Here is a 19,636-nt window from a genome sequence, read left to right as displayed (position 1 = left end):
AAATATAACATCTCTCAGAGCCACCTGTGGACACTTTAGTGAACAAAGACTTTATTCACCTTAATGAATTTTTTTTCACCTTAATGAAGTTTTTGCCCTTAGTCATGGCACAGTTGATATTTTCCTCTATGAAAAATGTCAATAGTGCGCCCTTCGATAGCTCAGCTGGTAGAGCGGAGGACTGTATGTAGGCTACGTCTGTGAAAAACATCAATCTCAAGTTTGAAAACCTCGACCAGCATCTTCTGCTTATTAAGCCACCGCACATCTGTGTGGTAAAACAAGTTCTCCAAACAACTTTTTATTTTATTATCAAGTGGCCCTAAGAGACAAATATTGAAACTGCTAAGTTTTCTATACTAAATTTTGATTAAAATCTTACCACTTAGAACTCAAGAGAAGATCTTTTAAAAGTATGCTCCATGTGTGATGCAGGTTCCAGGAACATACATGTATGCAGTGGTCCATGGGGCCACTGTTTTCTGCCATTATGCCCCTCAGAGACTTGGCTCATTGGCTCAGGAGTCTGAGCTTCTTATTTCCAGTTGATACTGATCTTTTCAGACCTACACATTTTGTTGAAAATATCTTCCCCTGTTATTTTGCCATCAACCACTTTAGGAAGTGACCCATCTTCACAGACACTCATTTGTTATCGTGAGCAAAGACTGCAAAGGACTTGAATCATTAATATCTGTGTTTTTGTAACCACAGTCTCCCCTAAGTCATCCAAGTCTGTCTTTTTTTTTTTTTCCTTAATTTTTTTTTAGAAGCTGGAAATGAGGAGAGATAGTCAGACAGACTCCCGCATGCACCCAACCAGGATCCACCCGGCACGCATGCCCACCAGGGGCGACGCTCTGCCCACCAGGGGGCGATGCTCTGCCCCTCCGGGGCGTTGCTCTGCCATGACCAGAGCCACTCTAGCGCCTGGGGCAGAGGCCAAGGAGCCATCCCCAGCGCCCGGGCCATCTTTGCTCCAATGGAACCTTGGCTGCAGGAGGGGAAGAGAGAGACAGAGAGGAAGGAGGGGGTGGGGGTGGAGAAGCAAATGGGCGCTTCTCCTATGTGCCCTGGCCGGGAATCGAACCCAGGTCCCCCGCACACAAGGCCAACGCTCTACCACTGAGCCAACTGGCCAGGGCAAGTCTGTCTTTTTAAACCCACTAAAACACATTGGTAGACTGTGTGGCTCTGTAAGGACACCTTTTCCCAAATTAGTTGCCTCTTTGTGATGCAGTAGAGAGAGGTGTGGCCTATCTCCAAGGAAACATGTCACCAACTTTGCTCCTAGGACTCAAGCTACAATTTCTGGGACATTTCTGAAACAAAGGAAATAAATCTTTTTTTTTGGTAAAGAAATATTTAGGATAGTCTAATTTGCTTTTTTTGGCTGTGTTTTTCATTATATTGCTCTTTGTCAGATTTTCTCTATTTTATGTTTTCATATTCTTTTGTGAAATTCTCTTTTCTTTGAAATTGCATGCCTGCCTTTTCCACTGACACTGTGGTAGAGACGGCCTGATCCTATTATTTTGTGTGCTCGTCTGTAAATCCACTAACGTTAAACTTCACTAAAAACCTACCTTAGCTTACTGTTCTGTATTTTAGAGAGTTGCTCATTACCAGTTAAGTAGATGTGGTTGGGGAGGATCCCTGGCCCTGCTAGTCGTCATGGTCATGTGGTAGGCCTAAAGGTCAGGAGGACATCTATTGTGACTCTGTGACTCATTGCTACTCTGAATTTGCCGCAATCGCTTCATAGTTTCATTAGTTAACAAGCTTATGCTTCAGAGCTCCTTTTTTTTTTTTCCTCTGTATTTTTCTGAGGTGAGAAACAAGGAGGCAGAGAGACAGACTCCTGCATGCGCCCGACCGGGATCCACCTGGCATGCCCACCAGGGGGCAATGCTCTGCCCATCTGAGGCATTGCCCATGCTATTCTAGCGCCTGAGGTGGAGGCCATGGAGCCATCCTCAGTGCCCAGGCCAACTTTGCTCCAATGGAGCCTTGGCTGTAGGAGGGGAAGAGAGAGACAGAGAGGAAGGAGAGGGGGAGGGTGGAGAAGCAGATGGGCGCTTCTCCTGTGTGCCCTGGCGGGGAATCGAACCCGGGACTTCCACATGGTGGGCTGATGCTCTACCACTGAGCCAACTGGCCAGGGTGCAGAGCTACTATTTTTAAACACTGGTTCATGTTCTAAATTGAAAACAAAAAATTTAAATTGTTATACTTCAAAAAAAAATTTAAATAACCCAAATTCCCAAACTTCTGGTTTCTTGGTGCTTGGAGAAAACTTGCTGTGGCAGGAAGTGGAATGGTGCCCGGTGATGTTTGTAAACAGAATATGTGATCAAGAGGAACAATAGCAGGCCGCTGAACGAGTTTGGGAGGTCCGTGGGTTTGTCTTTTCTTTCCATAGTCAAAGTGAAAATAAAACTGGTTTCTAAGTTGGCAAACTCCTTTTTTTGGAACTTTTCAAAGAATAGCTGAGAAAACACACGTCCTGCCCAGCTCTAGCCGGTGGCTGAGACATTGGCCAAATTTGTTTTTGCTGCAATAGTGCACTCAGTCAGTTTCATGCTAACTAGAAGGCATCAGCTTTACTCATAACAAGACAGCTGCATCTCACTGCACACACAGCTTTTCTGTTACGTAGCCTTTGCAAAAATGACACAGATCAACAGGGATCAGGGGGCTTTGGCTTATTTTGCTGGTTCATATGTCACATAAATCCTTTTTATTTTTGAATTTGCTAAAAACACACTTTAAAAATATAAAAAATAATTCATGTTCACTGTTAAAACTTAAACATTTTTTCTCTCCCTACACTTACTACTCTCTCTCCCACACCACCCTACTCCTTAGAATAAACTTACTATTTATTTTTCCTGATCTTTCTATTTCTTTTTTTAATGGCACACAGAAACATCTACAAGTATATCATTTTGACTTAAAAATAAATATAGGTTCATATTGTTTTGCAATCTGCTTTTTTTACTCAGCTTTATGTCTTGGCACCTTTTCCTATTGCCTGACTTATATCAATGTACCATAATATAACCATTTCTTGACCCATTTACACTTGTTTCCAAATCTTTACTACTACAAAAAAAGATTCCCCTGAAGATCTTTGGGTGTATGTCCTTGTGTACTTATTTTTTTATTTTATTTTTTTTTTGCATTTTTCTAAAGCTGGAAACAGGGAGAGACAGTCAGACAGACTCCCGCATGCGCCCGACCGGGATCCACCCGGCACGCCCACCAGGGGGCGATGCTCTGCCCACCAGGGGGCGATGCTCTGCCCATCCTGGGCGTCGCCATGTTGCGACCCTCCTGGGCGTCGCCATGTTGCGACCAGAGCCACTCTAGCGCCTGGGGCAGAGGCCACAGAGCCATCCCCAGCGCCCGGGCCGTCTTTGCTCCAATGGAGCCTTGGCTGCGGGAGGGGAAGAGAGAGACAGAGAGGAAGGCGCGGCGGAGGGGTGGAGAAGCAAATGGGCGCTTCTCCTATGTGCCCTGGCCGGGAATCGAACCCAGGTCCTCCGCACGCTAGGCCGACGCTCTACCGCTGAGCCAACCGGCCAGGGCCCTTGTGTACTTTTGTGAGTAGTTCTGTGGGGTAGAGTCTAAAAAATAAATAGGTGGTCCAGGGGGCAGATTTAAAAACTGAAAGAACTGCAAGATTGTCTTCTAAAATAGTTGTATCTATTTATATTTCTGACTGTCTTCTAAAGTTGTATCTATTTATATTTCTACCAACAAGGAATGAGAATATCATTCTTCCCAAACCCTTGCCATCTGTGGTTATTATCATTATTTGAAATCTTCCCAGTTTAATAAGAGAAAAATGAATGACAGTTTACTATATTATTTTAATTTGCAATTATTTGTTCATTCAGAAGGCTGAGCCTATTTTCATATGTTTATGTCCCCCACAAGGCATTTGACAATATCTGGAGGCATGTTTGATTATTACAACCTGAGGGGGGAGGCGTACTATTGAAATTTATCTAGTATGTAGAAAGAATTACTGGTCTTAAATGTTAATAGTGCTGAAGTTTGAAATTATGGTTAATTAGCCATTTGTATTTTGAATTGACTGTTGATTATCTTTTTTTTGTTGGGAACTCTTTTTTAATTGAATTTACTGGGGTAACATTGGTTAGTACTATTAGGTAATTTTCAAGTGTACAACACTATAACTCGAGATCTGTATAGTCTATTACCTACTTACAACCCAAAGTCTAGTTTCCTTCCTTTACTATATTTGACCCACTTTGCCCTCCCCCACCACTTCCCTGTGGTAAGGACCATTCTGTTGTTTGTGTCTATGAGTTTGTTTTGTTGGTTTGTTACTTTTTTGTTTTATATTCTACATATGAGTGAAATCATATTTTTTGTCCTTTTCTGTTTGACTTATTTTATGTAGCATAATATTCTCAAGATTGATCCATGTTGTCACAAATGGCCATATTTTATCTTTATTATGGCTTATTAGTATTCTATTGAATATATATACCACATCTTTATTCAGTCATCTTTGGATGGATACTTCGGTTGTTTGTATGTCTTAGCTATTGTGAGTAAGGCTGCAAAAAACATGAATGCATGTATGTTTACAAATAAGTGTGTTCATAGTTTTTGGGTAAATATACTGGGAACTCTATATTTTGAAGATTCTTTTTTTAAATAAATTTTTATTAATTTTAATGGGGTGACATCAATAAATCAGGGTACATATGTTCAAAGAAAACATGTCTAGGTTATCTTGTCATTCAATTATGTTGCATACCCATCACCCAAAGTCAGATTGTCCTCTGTCACCTTCTATCTAATTTTCTTTCTGCCCCTCCCCCTCCCCCTCCCCCTTCTCCTTCCCTCTCCTCCCCTCCCCCCCCCAACCACCACACTCTTGTCCATGTCTCTTAGTCTCGTTTTTATGTCCCACCTATGTATGGAATCATACAGTTCTTGGTTTTTTTTATGATTTACTTATTTCACTCTGTATAATGTTATCAAGATCCAACCATTTTGTTGTAAATGATCCGATGTCATCATTTCTTATGGTTGAGTAGTATTCCATAGTGTATATGTGCCACATCTTCTTTATCCAGTCTTCTATTGAAGGGCTTTTTGGTTGTTTCCATGTCTTGGCCACTGTGAACAATGCTGCAATGAACATGGGGCTGCATGTGTCTTTACGTATCAATGTTTCTGAGTTTTTGGGGTATATACCCAGTAGAGGGATTGCTGGGTCATAAGGTAGTTCTATTTTCAGTTTTTTGAGGAACCACCATAATTTCTTCCATAATGGTTATACTACTTTACATTCCCACCAACAGTGAATGAGGGTTCCTTTTTCTCCACAGCCTCTCCAACATTTGCTATTACCTGTCTTGTTGATAATAGCTAATCTAACAGGTGTGAGGTGGTATCTCACTGTAGTTTTGATTTGCATTTCTCTAATAACTAATGAAGATGAGTATCTTTTCATATATCTGTTGGCCATTTGTGTTTCTTCCTGCGAGAAGTGTCTATGAGTTCATGTCCTCTTCCCATTTTTTTATTGGGTTGTTTGTTTGTTTGTTGTTGAGTTTTATGAGTTCTTTGTATATTTTGGATATTAGGCCCTTATCTGAGCTGTTGTTTGAAAATATCATTTCCCATTTAGTTGGCTGTTTATTTTGTTGTCAGTTTCTCTTGCTGAGCAAAAACTTCTTAATCTGATGTAGTCCCATTCATTTATCTTTGCCTTCACTTCTCTTGCTTTGCAGTCAAATTCATAAAATGCTCTTTAAAACCAAGGTCCATGAATTTAGTACCTATGTCTTCTTCTATGTATTTTATTGTTTCAAGTCTTATATTTAGGTCTTTGATCCATTTTGAATTAATTTTAGTACAAGGGGACAAACTCTAGTCGAGTTTCATTCTTTTGCATGTAGCTCTCTAGTTTTCCCAGCACCATTTGTTGAAGAGGCTTTCTTTTCTCCATTGTGTTTTGTTGGCCCCTTTATCAAAAATTATTTGACCATATATATGTGGTTTTATTTCTGGACTTTCTATTCTGTTCCATTGGTCTGAGTGTCTATTTTTCTGCCAATACCATGCTGTTTTGATTGTTGTGGCCCTATAATATAGTTTAAAGTCAGGTATTATAATGCTCCCAGCTTCATTCTTTTTCCTTAGGATTGCTTTAGCTATTCAGGTTTTTTTTTATAGTTCCATATAAATCTGATGATTTTTTGTTCCATTTCTTTAAAAAAATGTCATTGGAATTTTGATGGGAATTGCATTAAATTTGTATATTGCTTTGGGTAATATGGCCATTTTGATTATATTTATTCTTCCTATCCAAGAACAAGGAATATTTTTCCATCTCATTGTATCTTTTTTGATTTCCCTTAACAATGCTTTGTAGTTTTTGTTATATAGGTTCTTTACATTCTTTGTTATGTTTATTCCTAGGTATTTTATTTTTTTTGTTGCAGTCGTGAAGGGGATTATTTTTTTGAGTTCGGTTTCTAATGTTTCATTGTTGGCATATAGAAAGGTTATGTACTTTTGTATATTAATTTTGTATTCTGTGACCTTATTGTATTGGTTTGTTGTTTCTAGTAATCTTTTTGTGGAGTCTTTGGGGTTTTCAATGTATAGGATCATATCATCTGCAAAAAGTGATATCTTTACTTCTTCTTTTCCAATATGGATACCTTTTATTTCTTTATCTTGTCTGATTGCTCTGGCTAGAACTTCTAGCACCATGTTAAATAAGAGTGGAGAGAGTGGACAACCCTGTCTTGTTCCTGATTTAAGGGGGAAAGTTGTCAGTTTTATGCCATTTAATATGATGTTAGCTGATGGTTTATCATATATGGCCTTTATCATGTTGAGATATTTTCCTTCTATACCCATTTTGTTGAGTGTCTTAAACATAAAGTTGTGTTGTATTTTATTGAATGCCTTTTCTGCATGTATTGATAAGATCATGTGGTTTTTGTTCTTTGTTTTGTTGATATGGTGTATTACGTTAACTGTTTTACGTATGTTGAACCATCCTTGAGATTCTGGGATGAATCCCACTTGATCATGATGTATTATTTTTTAAATATGTTGTTGTATTCAATTTGCTAGTATTTTGTTTAGTATTTTAGCATCTGTATTCATTAGAGATATTGATCTGTAGTTTTCTTTTTTTGTGCCGTCCTTGCCGGGTTTTGGTATGAGGGTTATGTTGGCCTCATAAAATGTGTTTGGAAATATTGCTTCTTCTTCAATTTTTTGGAAGACTTTGAGTAGAATAGGAACCAAGTCTTCTTTGAATGTTTGATAAAATTCACTGGTATAACCATCTGGGCCTGGACTTTTATTTTGGAGGAGGTTTTTAATAGTTTTTTCTATTTCCTTCCTGCTAATTGGTCTCTTTAGGCTTTCTGCTTCTTCATGACTCAGTCTAGGAAGGTTGTATTGTTCTAGGAATTTACCCATTTCTTCTAGATTGTTGAATTTGGTGGCATATAGTTTTTTGTAGTATTCTATAGTAATTCTTTGTATATCTATGATGTCTGTGGTGATTTCTCCTCTTTCATTTTGGATTTTGTTTATATGAGTCCTTTCTCTTTTTTCCTTGGTGAGTTTTGCCAAGGGTTTGTCAATTTTGTTGATCTTTTCAAAGAACCAGCTCCTTGTTTTATTAATTTTTTTATAGTTTTTCTGTTCTCTATTTCATTTATTTCTGCTTTGATTTTTATTATTTCCTTTCTTCAGCTGGTTTTGGGTTGTCTTTGTTCTTTTTCTAGTTCCTTAAGGTGTGAAGTTAAGTGGTTTACTTGGGCTCTCTCTTATTTGTTCATATAGGCCTGAAGTGATATGAACTTCCCTCTTATCACTGCTTTTGCTGCATCTCAGAGATTCTGATATGTCGTATTGTCATTTTCATTTGTCTGTATATATCTTTTGATCTCTGCGCTTATTTCTTCTTTGACCTATTCATTTTTTAAAAGTATGTTGTTTAATTTCCACAATTTTGTGGGTTTTTCCCCTCTTTTTTGCAGTTGAATTCTAGTTTCAAGGCTTTATGATCAGAAAATATGCTTGGCGCAATTTCGATTTTTCTGAATTTGCTGATGTTATTTTTGTGGCCCAACGTATGGTCAATTCTTGAGAATGTTCCAGTACACTAGAGAAAAATGTATACTTTGTCGCTTTGGGATGAAATGTCCTGTAGATGTCTATCATATCCAGGTGCGCTAGTTTAAGGTCAATATATCTTTATTGATTTTCTGTTTGGATGAATGATCTAGAGCCATCATCAGTGTATTGAGGTCTCCAAGTATGATTGTATTTTTGTCAGTTTTTGTTTTTAGATCAATAAGTAGCTGTCTTATATATTTTGGTGCTCCTTGGTTTGGTGCATATACATTAAGAATTGTTATGTCTTCTTGATTCAGTGTCCCCTTAATCATTATGAAATGACCATTTTTGTCTCTGAGTACTTTTGCTGTCTTGTAGTCAGCAGTATTAGATATGAGTATTGCTACACCTGTTTTTTTTTGGATATTTGCTTGGAATATTGCTTTCCAGCCTTTCACTTTGAATTTGTTTTTATCCTTGTTGCTTAGATGTGTTTCTTACAGGCAGCATACAGTTGGATTTTCTTTTTTGATCCATTCTGCTACTCTGTGTCTTTTTATTGGTGAGTTTAATCCATTTACATTTAGTGTAATTATTGACACTTGTGGCTTCCCTATTGCCATTTTATAAATTGCTTTCTGTTAGTTTTGTATCTTGTTTGATTCTTCTCTTCTGTTTTTCTATCATTTGTTTTTGTTTGATTGTATTCCATACTTCTGTCCTCTGTTGCTACCTTTTTTAAGTCATGTGCTTCTGTGGTGGTTTTTTCAAGGGTGGTTACCATTAAGTAATGAAAAGGGTACCTACCATGTTCATTGTAGTACACTATCTTATGAGTGCTTCTGCACTCCATCGTTTTTTGCTACTATTAATCTCTGTCCTCTTCCCCCCCCCCCTTTTTATTGTTTTTGTTGTCACAGTTTAAATTTGGTTTTATTGTGTTCTTGGTGGAGCTTTTATTTATGGTTTTGTTTTGTTTTGTTCTTTGTATCTGGTTGGAAAACCCCCTTTAGTATTTCCTGGAGTGGAGGTTTTCTGATGATAAATTCCCTCATCTTTTCTGTATCTGTGAATGTTTTTATTTCTCCTTCGTATTTGAAGGGTAGCTTTGATGGGTATAGTATTCTTGACTGAAAGTTCCTTTCTTTCAGGACTTCAAATATTGGGGTCCACTCTCTTCTAGCTTGTAGAGTTTCTGCTGAGAAATCCGATGATAATCTAATAGGCCTTTCCTTATATGTTGTATTCTTCTTTTCCCTGGCTGCCTTGAGAATTTTTTCTTTGTTGTTGGTTTGTGCCAATTTCATTATGATGGACCTTGGAGTAGGTTTGTTGGGGTTAATAAAACTTGGTGTTCTGTTTGCTTCTTGAATTTGAGGCTTGGGAAGTTCTCGTCTATTATTTGTTTCAATATGTTCTCCATTCCATTTTCTCTCTCTTCTCCCTCTGATATACCTGTTATTCTTATGTTAGTCTTTTTGATGGAGTCAGACAGTTTCTGTAGGACTTTCTCATTTTTTTAAATTTTTGAGTCTCTTTCTTCTTCTCTCTGTTGTGCCTCAAGTTGCTTGTCTTCTATGTCACTAATCCTACCTTCTATCTGGCGTGTTCTATTAGCTAAGCTTGTTACCTCGTTTTTCAGTTCATGAATTGAGTTTTTTATCTCTGTTTGATTTGTTTTTATAGTTTCAATTTTCTTGGTAATATATTCTTTGTGTTCGTTGAGTTGTTTTCTGAGCTCCCTAAAATTGCCTTTCTGTGTTTTCTTGTATATCTCTGAGTATTTTTAGGATTTCTATTTTAAATTCTCTGTCATTTAGCTCCAAGGTTTTCAATATATTAAATTTTTTCTCCATAGATTTTTCCTCATCTATCTGTGCTACATCTCTGTCTTTTGTATCCATAATATTAGATTTCCTTTTCCATAATGGCATCTGAGGGTGGTTTTGTTGATAGCACTTCGTTTTCAGTGTATGGGACTTCCAGACACTCCAAGGATAGATTTTTCTGTCTCTGGTTGAAGAACTTGTTGACATTTTGGGGAGTTTTATTGGTAGCGCTCTTTACGGTGCCATTTCTCTGACCTATTTTGAAGATTCTAATCCTTTGTTTATTATATATATTATAAACATTTCCTCCATCTGATTTTTATATGTTACTCAGTTTTTGTATCTTTTGCACTGGAGAATTTAAAATTTTTAGGTAGTCATATCTACTTGTTTTATCCTTTGGGGCATCTTAATTTTGTACCATGCTTAGAAAGTTTTCTTATCCTAAACAAATATAAATATAACCCTATATTTTTATTCTAGTATTTCTATAGTTTTATTTATCTCAATGTTTAGTTTTTTACTCTACCTGAAATTTGTTTTGCTGTATTACAAAACTTTTAAGAACTATCTATTTAAAACCCTTTTTCTGTTAAGTCTATAAGTAAGATTAATGCTATAGGAAGACAGACCAGGTTATCCAATGGTACCTGGGATATGCCTTCAGAGGGGACAAGTGAAGAGTCAACAGCCAAATTTAAACTCCAGAAAGTGCTTTGAAAGTTCTTCAAGATCTGTGTCCAAACCTTTTTTCCCATTCCTTCCTAACCTGCTACCTCCTCCAGAAAGCCTTCCCAGATTCCCCACCTTGCAAGGATGCTTTTTGCCTTTAATCTCTCAGAGCATTTTATTAAGGCAGGCTTCCTGTTCTGCCTAGTCATTTTGCTTTGTTATTATTGTTTCTTAAGGAAGTCTTTTCTCTTTGACAATCCAGCTGCTTCTGGGGGGCAATTCTTGTGTCCAATTTCAGTACATGATAAGTGTTCAAAAACATTTCTTCAGGAGATTGAGAATGTACTGCCGTTCTCACAGTCTGAAGGCAGGTGCCTGAGAAATTGGCATATATTTATATCTGCGTTAGTGTGTGGGAGGTGGGGAATGAGAAGCTGGGATATTTTTGCTGCTGCTCCTTTGAGGGAAGGAGTGGCTGGGAACAGGACAGTGAGGGAGCTCTAACTGGTTTTGCCACTAGCCCCCAGTATGGCCTTGGACAGTCCCTTCCCTCTTTCAGTTTTCTGCTCTGAAAAGGAACAGGACTTTAGAGAGGGCAAATATGAACTTTATGAGAGCAGGAACTGTCTCTTTTTCTTTCATTTAGTTTCCCCAGCCCCTTCCTCAGCACTTGACACTTACTAATCATTTGCAGAATGAATAAATGAATGAATGGATGAATGGATGGATGGATGGATGGATGGGTGATTGAATGGATAGGTGTGCCCCTTGTGCTTTCATGCCCTATCGCATGCCCCTGCCAGGCATTGCTAATGAATTAGAACCTTTCCCCCTCTCAATTCAGATGTGGTTTTGTTTTTTTAAGCATGGCTACGAAAGATCCTGATAATTAGTTGGTGTTAGTGCCAGAGAAGAAACCTGTGTGCCAGCTTTGGTAGGAGTCTCCGAGGTCCTGAGGGGCCTGCCCAGGAGGTGGGGGTGGTTTTGTGTGTTCTGCTCCTCGCTCCCCGAAGGGCACAGGTGTGGGTTGGCACACACTGTCCCGGTGCCCCTGCAGCTGGTGCTGCTCATCCTGCCAGGGACCTGCTTTTCTTTATGAGCTCATAAAATCAACTTGCTACAAGGGGCCCCTGGGCCTGGGCTCTTTGTAAGGAAATGGGAACAATTAATGGGCTTATCTGATGAAAAGTAATGCTGCTAATGATTTATTAATTATCATGAGTCTTATCTTTCCGCTTCTTATTAATCAAAGATGTCCTAGAGCTCTGGGGCTCCACATGAGGGGAGCAGACCTAGATGCAGCCTTGGGGAGAGGCTGTGGGCTGGGGCCAGGAGACCCTAGCTTCCCTTGATTCTGCTCTGGACTAGTTCATTTTGAGGGTTAAGCCCCCTCTCATTGTGGGCCAGGAAAACTCAGAGAGGCCAGCGGGGAGGGGCACCGTGTTAGGTTGAGAACTTACTGTGCCCCATCATTGTGCAGGGTGCTTTATATTCACATCCTCATTTCAGACCTACAACAGACAAATTATTGTTCTTATTGCTTTAGATGAGGAAACTGAGGCCAAGAGATGTAAGAGAGGTTGCCCAAATTATACCGTTAGTAAGGGGGGAGCTGGGATTTGAACCTGCGCAGGTTTGAGCTTTGGCGGATGCCTCTTAGCTGGCAAGGCCTAAGTGAGAATAGAATTAGTCTGGGGCAACGCCCCTGGGCAGAGCTGAGCTGAGGGGCCAGTCTACAGTATGTGTTCTGGAGCCACAAGGGGTGGGGGTGGGTACAGTTCTTTCCTTGGTCCTCTAGCCTTTGCTATTTCATGAGTGAGAGGAATTCATACTCAGGAAACAGGCAGGGACTACTGTGCTCAGGGCACACCTTCATGTGTGACTTCTCTTCCCAGGGTGCAAGCTCACTCCCAGGTCCGTGTTGGCGGCAGTGCTTCCTGGGGACAGGGAGGTATTGGGGGTCTTGGAGGTTGAATGGAATTGGGTAGATGGGATACTGTGGGGAGGGAGGGCAGAGCATCAAGGGAAGGGAAACAGCTTGACGAAGGTGAAAATGGTCAGAAATGACCATGCTTATTGAATGGGGCAGCAAAGAGGGGCCCAGACTAATTGAACCGGGGGTAGTAGGAATCCTGAGGAGACAGCCATGGCAGATTGGAGGAGTGACTATTACCAAGTTGGGGCCTAGGAGCTGGTGGCTCCTGCCTTTCCCAACCTTTTTCTGACTTTAGTTAAAGCCAGCAGCAGGTGTCTTATGTGGTCAAATGCTAACGTGGGGATGTGTGTGTGTGCACATATGTGCACATACATGCATAAGTGAATGTAATGTTTATGTGTGTATATATATTTGTGAGTGCTTGTGCTCATTATGTGGGATTCTATGCAGGCATTTGAATAACAGTGGTTGGGAATGTTTTATGTGTGTGAGTGCTCAAACGTGTGTTTGTATGAGTGAGTGTACGTTTGTATCAGGGTGTTTGAGGTTGGAAATAAAAGTTAGAGCAATAGAGCTGTGAGTGTGTGAGAGAGTGTATGGAGATGATAGTGTATCAGTCTTCTGGTGTGAAGGTGTGTTTGTGGGTGTGCTGTGGGCTTCGGGCTACACAAGTTCTTGTCTGACACAGCAGTAGGGGCAGGTGGAGCTGTGGGTGGGCAGAGGGGCAGGTGGAGCTGTGGGTGGGCAGAGGAGAAAGTGAGTGGGTTCTGCAGGACTGGGCAGAGAAGCTGAGAGCCCTGCCCTTTCTGGCACTTTGCTGAGGTACTAGACCTGGGGACAGGGCAGGGCCACTCAGACAAGGAGGACCTTCATGTGAGCCCCCTGATCAGCCTATGCACTTGGAGCCTCTGCAGCCTTGGCCTTTTAGGGGACTGGTAGACATCCTGGGGGACCTCAGGGAAAGTAGAGAAGCCAGCTCAGGAGCTCAGAACCACTATCTTTGGGCTATAACCCAAACTAGTCCCACCTTCCTCACTCTTGGCCCTTGACGGAGCTGAGGCTGCCCATTTCCTGCCTCCTTGGTGAGTGTAAGTAATCATATATAGCGTTTGTGGCAGAAGGGAGCTGTGTGTTGCTGGTATGACATGAGGCCATGGGGTACTGGTGCCAGAGCCCCTAGGCAGGAAGGGCCGCCATGGCACTGTGTGTTGTATGATGTCCTTCTCAGCCCACTTCAGTCCACCTGGGCCAGGTGAAGGTCCAAGCTCTTGAGCTTACCACTAAGAAAATCTGTCCCACACAGAGGCCAGCCTGGCCAAAGGCCTGCTTAGCCCAGTCCTGCTTTCTTAAGATCACTTCCCATAATGCCCAGCCATCCAAAACATTTCCTAGGACTGAAAAATCCCCTTTTATTCAGCAGGGTGCTTAAAAACTTCATGAGAACTCTTCTTGTGGAGAAGTTGAAAGTGGGGTAGGAGAGGGGATCAGGGCTTTGCGGCTCCTCCTCAGGATTCCGAAGGGCCCGCCTTCTCTCCGTTGAGGCCTTCTGCGTGCCGTGTTCTTTCTTACCCCATCTGTCCTGCCCGCTGTCTTTCGGTCTGACCCCACACCTCCCGCATCCTGCTCTCAGCCGGCATTACTGACTCAGGATCTGGGTCTTCTCCTGTTGGGACGGGGGTGTCCCACACAGAGCAGCCCCATGGTCACCCGCAGTCCCCAGCCCAGGGCAGGCCCCGTCCTGTGAGGCTCCCCGCACTGCTCTGCTTCTGGCCCAGAGGTGGGGGTGGGCCGGCCTGCTGCCCCGCCTGCATCGGGGTGGGCCTGGCTCTCTTCAAGCAGTTGGGCTCCAGCTGCAAACTCCCAAACACATACTTTGGGAGGTCAGCCTGGCCTGCGGCTGGGGCATTCCATTATTCCGGTGACATATCTTTGAACATGCAGCAGTTCCTGCACCCCCAGCTCAGGCCTCAGCCCCAGCCGCCGAGCTGTCTAGATACGAGGGGAGCGAGGGGAGCGTTGGAGGCGTGCTCGGCCCTCCACTCGTTCCTAGGCAGAAGCAGGAGGTACTCCAGCAGGGGACTGCGCCTGGAAGCTGCCCAGCACTATCATCTGGCTAAAGCACTGCCCTGTGCTCTTCTTTTCAAGTGCAAATTCCCGGGGCAAGTAACACATAAGATTCTTAATACCTGAGCCTCGGAAACATTTTCTATTGCTTTTTCCAACAGATGAAGGAGCCCTGGAAAGGGAGAAGTTAGCACTGGCCTGCTGTATGGTTTTTATTTTTATTTTTCCTTGATCCATCCTTATCTCTACTTTGATTCCAGCTGCCCTGTCTGTTCTTTCCAGATGGTTATTCTGAACTATTGAAAATGGCACCCCAGACAGGGTGGCCAGGGAAAAGGATCCTGGGTAAGGACACAGAAGTCTGTTTTTAGCCCTGCCTGGCTAGTACTTGTTGGGTGACAATCAACAAGCTCCTTAACCTTTCTGAGCCTCAGTTCTTCAAGCTGCCTCCTCACCATTACCAAGCCCCTTCCTGCCCGTGCCTCGGGGCCCTTGTATGCCACCTGTCTGCACTCATGGGCACAGGGCACCCTTGCTTGTGGCTGGGAACCCTGCCTGCTGGGCTGGAGGAAAGATGTGCTGCCTAATGAGTGTGCAGATGTGTTAATAGGAGACGGTGGTGATGATCAGCCCGAGCCATGAGCCCCTGGCCAGACTGGCTGCTCCTGCATACATGGGATGTGCAGCTGGGAACCAGCTCCTTTCCCCAGAACTGTCGTATAGTCAAAGGGCTGGAATTGTTGGGGTGACTCACTGCAGTGAAGATGGTGGCTTTCTTCTTTAGAGCAAAGGGAACTCATTTATTAAATACTTGCTATCCACTGGGTGCTTCCTATGCTCATTTTATCCTCATGGCCAAGCAGGCATTTGTGTTTCCAATTCACAGGTGAGGAAATGAAGGCTCAGAAAGGTTAAATTGTTTGCCATTATCCAAGATGGAATTGGCTGGAATAGGATTTGAACCCAGGTTTGTCTCACTTTGTCCCTCGTTGCTTCTTTGGGACTCTCTGATACCCAACAGACTGAGAAGAGAGAGCACTTTTCTCTGCTCCCTTCATGCCTTCGCCTTCAGGGCTTTATGAGCGCCCTTTATAGCACCTTTTCTCCCCCAACGCAGCAGACCTCAGGCTTTCTCTGGGGTCCTGTGGTTTGCGAGACTTCTTCCCATGTGGAATTAGGGGTACAGGATGTCACTGCTGTCTAGCGTTTTATTTATTTATTTTTTTAATTTTAAAATTTTTTTTGTATTTTTCTGAAGCTGGAAACGGGGAGAGACAGTCAGACAAACTCCTGCATGCGCCAGACCGGGATCCACCCGGCACGCCCACCAGGGGGCGACGCTCTGCCCACCAGGGGGTGACGCTCTGCCCACCAGGGGGGATGCTCTGCCCCTCTGGGGGGTTGCTCTGTTGCGACCAGAGCCACTCTAGCGCCTGGGCAGAGGCCAAGGAGCCATCCCCAGCGCCCGGGCCATCTTTGCTCCAATGGAGCCTTGGCTGCAGGAGGGGAAGAGAGAGACAGAGAGGAAGGAGGGGGGGTGGAGAAGCAAATGGGCGCTTCTCCTATGTGCCCTGGTCGGGAATCGAACCCCGGTCCCCCGCACGCCAGGCCGACGCTCTACCGCTGAGCCAACTGGCCAGGGCCCTGTCTAGCGTTTTAAAAGAGAAGTCTGAAGAAGAAAGCAATGCTTAATCTAGGAGAAAGATACTTTATTGGCGGAATTGCAGGCAGTAGAAAAGGCAGAAGAGACTGATTCAGATGATGTGACCTTCCTGGGCTCTCACCTCCACCTTTCCGGTGGACTAGTCTATTCCTGAGTGTGGACTGGCTTCCTTTAGCTGAGTTCCAGAAACTTCTTACCACTGTTTCTTCCCTGCCTAGAATTCTCATTCACACACAAAAGTCAGAGTCAGTCTTAACAAATAACAAAGAACACAGAGAGGTTTTAATAAATGCACAAGTTGTGCCCGACCAGGCGGTGGCGCAGTGGATAGAGTGTCAGACTGGGATGTGGAGGACCCAGGTTAAAAACTCCGAGGTCGCCAGCTTGAGGGTGGGCTCATCTAGTGTGAGCAAGGCTCACCAGCTTGAGCCCAAGGTCGCTGGCTTGAGCAAGGGGTCACTCAGTCTGCTGTAGCCCCCCGGTCAAGGCATATATAAGAAATCAATGAACAACTAAGGTGCTGCAATGAAGAATTGATGCTTCTCATCTCTCTCCTTCCTGTCTGTCTTTCCCTATCTGTTCCTCTCTCTTTCTGTCTCTGCCACACACACAAAAAGCACAAGTTGTCATTTAAATGGAAAGCGGGGTCCTAATGCTGCAGAGTCCTACTGCTGGCTCTCGACTGGGACGCTGGTGGCCATGGGCAGTGCTTGTCTCCTCTGGGCTTTAGTGTCTTCATGTGTAAATATGACAGTTTGACCAGTCAGGACTGTCTTGTGGGCAAATCATAAAAATCCCACCAGGTAAAGGAGGGAACTGTATTGGCTTGTGTAAGTGAGCTGTCCAGGGTAGCTCTGCCATCATGCACAGGTGGGTCCAGGGGCTCCCACATGTGATGGGGTCTCAGTCTCTGTGTCTCTGCTTCCCTCCAATTACTTATCTTCTTAGGAAAACTAACAGAGAAAAGACCGTACTATTCCTGTCACCCTAGTCTTGAGAGTAGGTCTGAAAGTGACCCTCCTGTGGTCACCTTCTACCTCTGAACCAATCACCGTGGCTGGAGATGGAGCATGCTGGTTGCCAGGCCTCGGTCATGTGCCTTCTGTTGGCTGGGGGGCTATGGAGGCTTGTCCACATCCACATAGTCTGCGGGAGCGGGGGGGCTAGTAGCAGAAAAGCGGAGAACGGATGTTGGTCAGGCCCGAACCACTGCTAAGTTAGTGGGTTTCCATCTCTGCTCTGGGAACGTAGATCTCTGAGAAGGGACTTTAGGGATATCTATAAATAGTAAAGTATTTTCTAAAAGTGAATAAGGATTTTTTTTTTCTTTTGAGTAAGAGGAAGAGAGATAGAGATAGACTCTCCATGCTCTCTGACTGGGGTCCACCTGGCAACCCCCGTCTGGGGCCTCAAATCAACCAAGCCACCCTCAGTGTCTGAGGCTGATGCTCGAAGCAGTCAAGCCACTGGCTGCGAGAGGGGAAGAGAGGGAGAAGCAGATGGTTGCTTCTCATGTGTGCCCTGACCGGGGATTGAATCTGGGAGGTCTGCATGCTGGGCTGATGCTCTATTTGCTGAGCAAACCAGCCAGGGTTAGTAAGGATTTAAATGATTGGAGGAACCTGTTTATCACTTTTGGCTGCTTTTATATTAGGATTTCACTTTGATAAATCTTTTGGGTTTTGCTGACAAAAAGTCCAGAAACCGTAGGACTAGACGATGTCTAAGATTTCTGTTTAGAATTATAGTGGATTATACCAAAGTGAACACTTGTCTTCAGTGAGGGACACATTTAAATAGTAGATCCTCAACACTCCTTTGCCCAATGTCTTGACTCTGTCTTATCCCTTTTCCCCAAAGATCCTGCCAGCTTTATTAACGTCTCTGTCAAGGTAGAGCCAAGCCTGCCCTCCCTCTCCCCTAAGGGCCCACCTGCCTCATACTTTGCAAATATTCTTGCAGATGCAACAGGTAAACACTTTTAGTGCAAGCACAAACCCAGTGCTGGTTCTTGACTTATCAGTCTAACTGCTGAGTTACTTGGAGATGGAGATGCTTCATAGACACCATTTTCTGGTCTGAATATCACGGGTCCAAAGGAAAGGAGCCCTCGGAGGGGGTGCTGCTAACATTTGAGACCTAGGGCAAGAGTACAAACAGAGGTCCTCATACCATATGCCTGCCTAAGTTATAAATCCAGCTAACAAGGTTAACAAGTAAAATATATTTTTTCTCCTCCACCTTGACAAATGCCCCTTTATAATGATCTAGAAGGCTGGATTTAAATTTAGCATTCTCAGACTCCTAGGAATTTTGCACTGGAATGCAGCAGCTTCGGGCAAGCCAGCCCCCGAACCATCGCCCACCCTGCTCTCTTCCTGCCCTGGGTTGGCCTTGCTCTCTGAAGGGTTTTGCTTGCAGCCGTGTGGATACTCCAGTCGCTGTCCAGGCTTAGTCACCAAGTATCCACCCTTGGTCATTTCACAGGTCCAGAGGTACACACACCTGGGGCTCGTCTTGCCATTGGAGGATAGAACCAAGAAAGAAGCTCACTCCGGCCCTGCAAGGGCGTTCAGGGGTTTCCTGAGTCTGGACACCCGGACTGTGCTCTGGTCATGTGTGGGGCTTGTGTCCTGTTGGAATTGTAGACTCTTCATTCTGGGATCAGGGGGATCCCAGAGAAGGGCAGAGCAGTGCCATCAGATGGAGCATAGGAGCGCAGGGCAGGAGTCCCACTTGTCTGGGTCTAAAAACAGTCTGTTCCAAAAACAGGTGGGTGGACAGACTTGGGGTGACAGTGCTTAGCCCCTCAGGAAACAGAGCCTCTGAGATGCAGACCCAGCAACCATGCCTGTCTGTCAATTTGAGGAGATTGACCCCTGAATTGGTCATCAGTGTTACTTACCAGTTATGTCCAGGGCTTGGATTGTGTACTTACAGTTGTTCACCATAGCTGGGTCTCAGGGAGCTGCTAACAGTAGCAGAGGAGCAGGATGGTACATTGGGATCTCTTGGAACCAGTGGTACAACATTGGAATGACTGTTGGCTCATGCCCTTCAAGGACATAGGCATATCCTCCTTCCCCTTCTTCCTCCATGCTGGCTGCAGTGCAGACATGGTAGACAGCTATCTTGAGCCAAGCAGATGAGGACAACACTCTAGGATGGGAGACCAACAAGGGAAAAAAGCTTTTGGAGCAGAGAGACCGTTCTGGTTCAGATGTTTACGTGAAGGCAAGACAAACATTTATCTTGTTTAAATCATTTCAATTTTAGGGTCTCTAGCCCACACAACTAAAATTAGGAAATTTAATTCACCTAGGAGCCCATAAAGACAGA

The 19,636-nt window shown here is 43.4% G+C and overlaps 1 non-coding gene across 1 annotated transcript; it reads right to left on the bottom strand.

Moving 5' to 3' along the window:
* Positions 1 to 1,069: 1,069 nt before the first annotated feature.
* On the bottom strand, positions 1,070 to 1,145 carry TRNAT-UGU (transfer RNA threonine (anticodon UGU)). Its single transcript has one exon. It is a non-coding gene; the product is annotated as a tRNA-Thr (tRNA).
* Between the last annotated feature and the right edge of the window lie 18,491 nt (positions 1,146 to 19,636).

The sequence above is a fragment of the Saccopteryx bilineata genome, chromosome 10 (genome assembly GCF_036850765.1).
Source record: "Saccopteryx bilineata isolate mSacBil1 chromosome 10, mSacBil1_pri_phased_curated, whole genome shotgun sequence".
Lineage (NCBI taxonomy): Eukaryota > Metazoa > Chordata > Mammalia > Chiroptera > Emballonuridae > Saccopteryx > Saccopteryx bilineata.
Note: the sequence above shows the minus strand (reverse complement) of the source record. Positions and strands in the feature narration are given on the sequence as shown.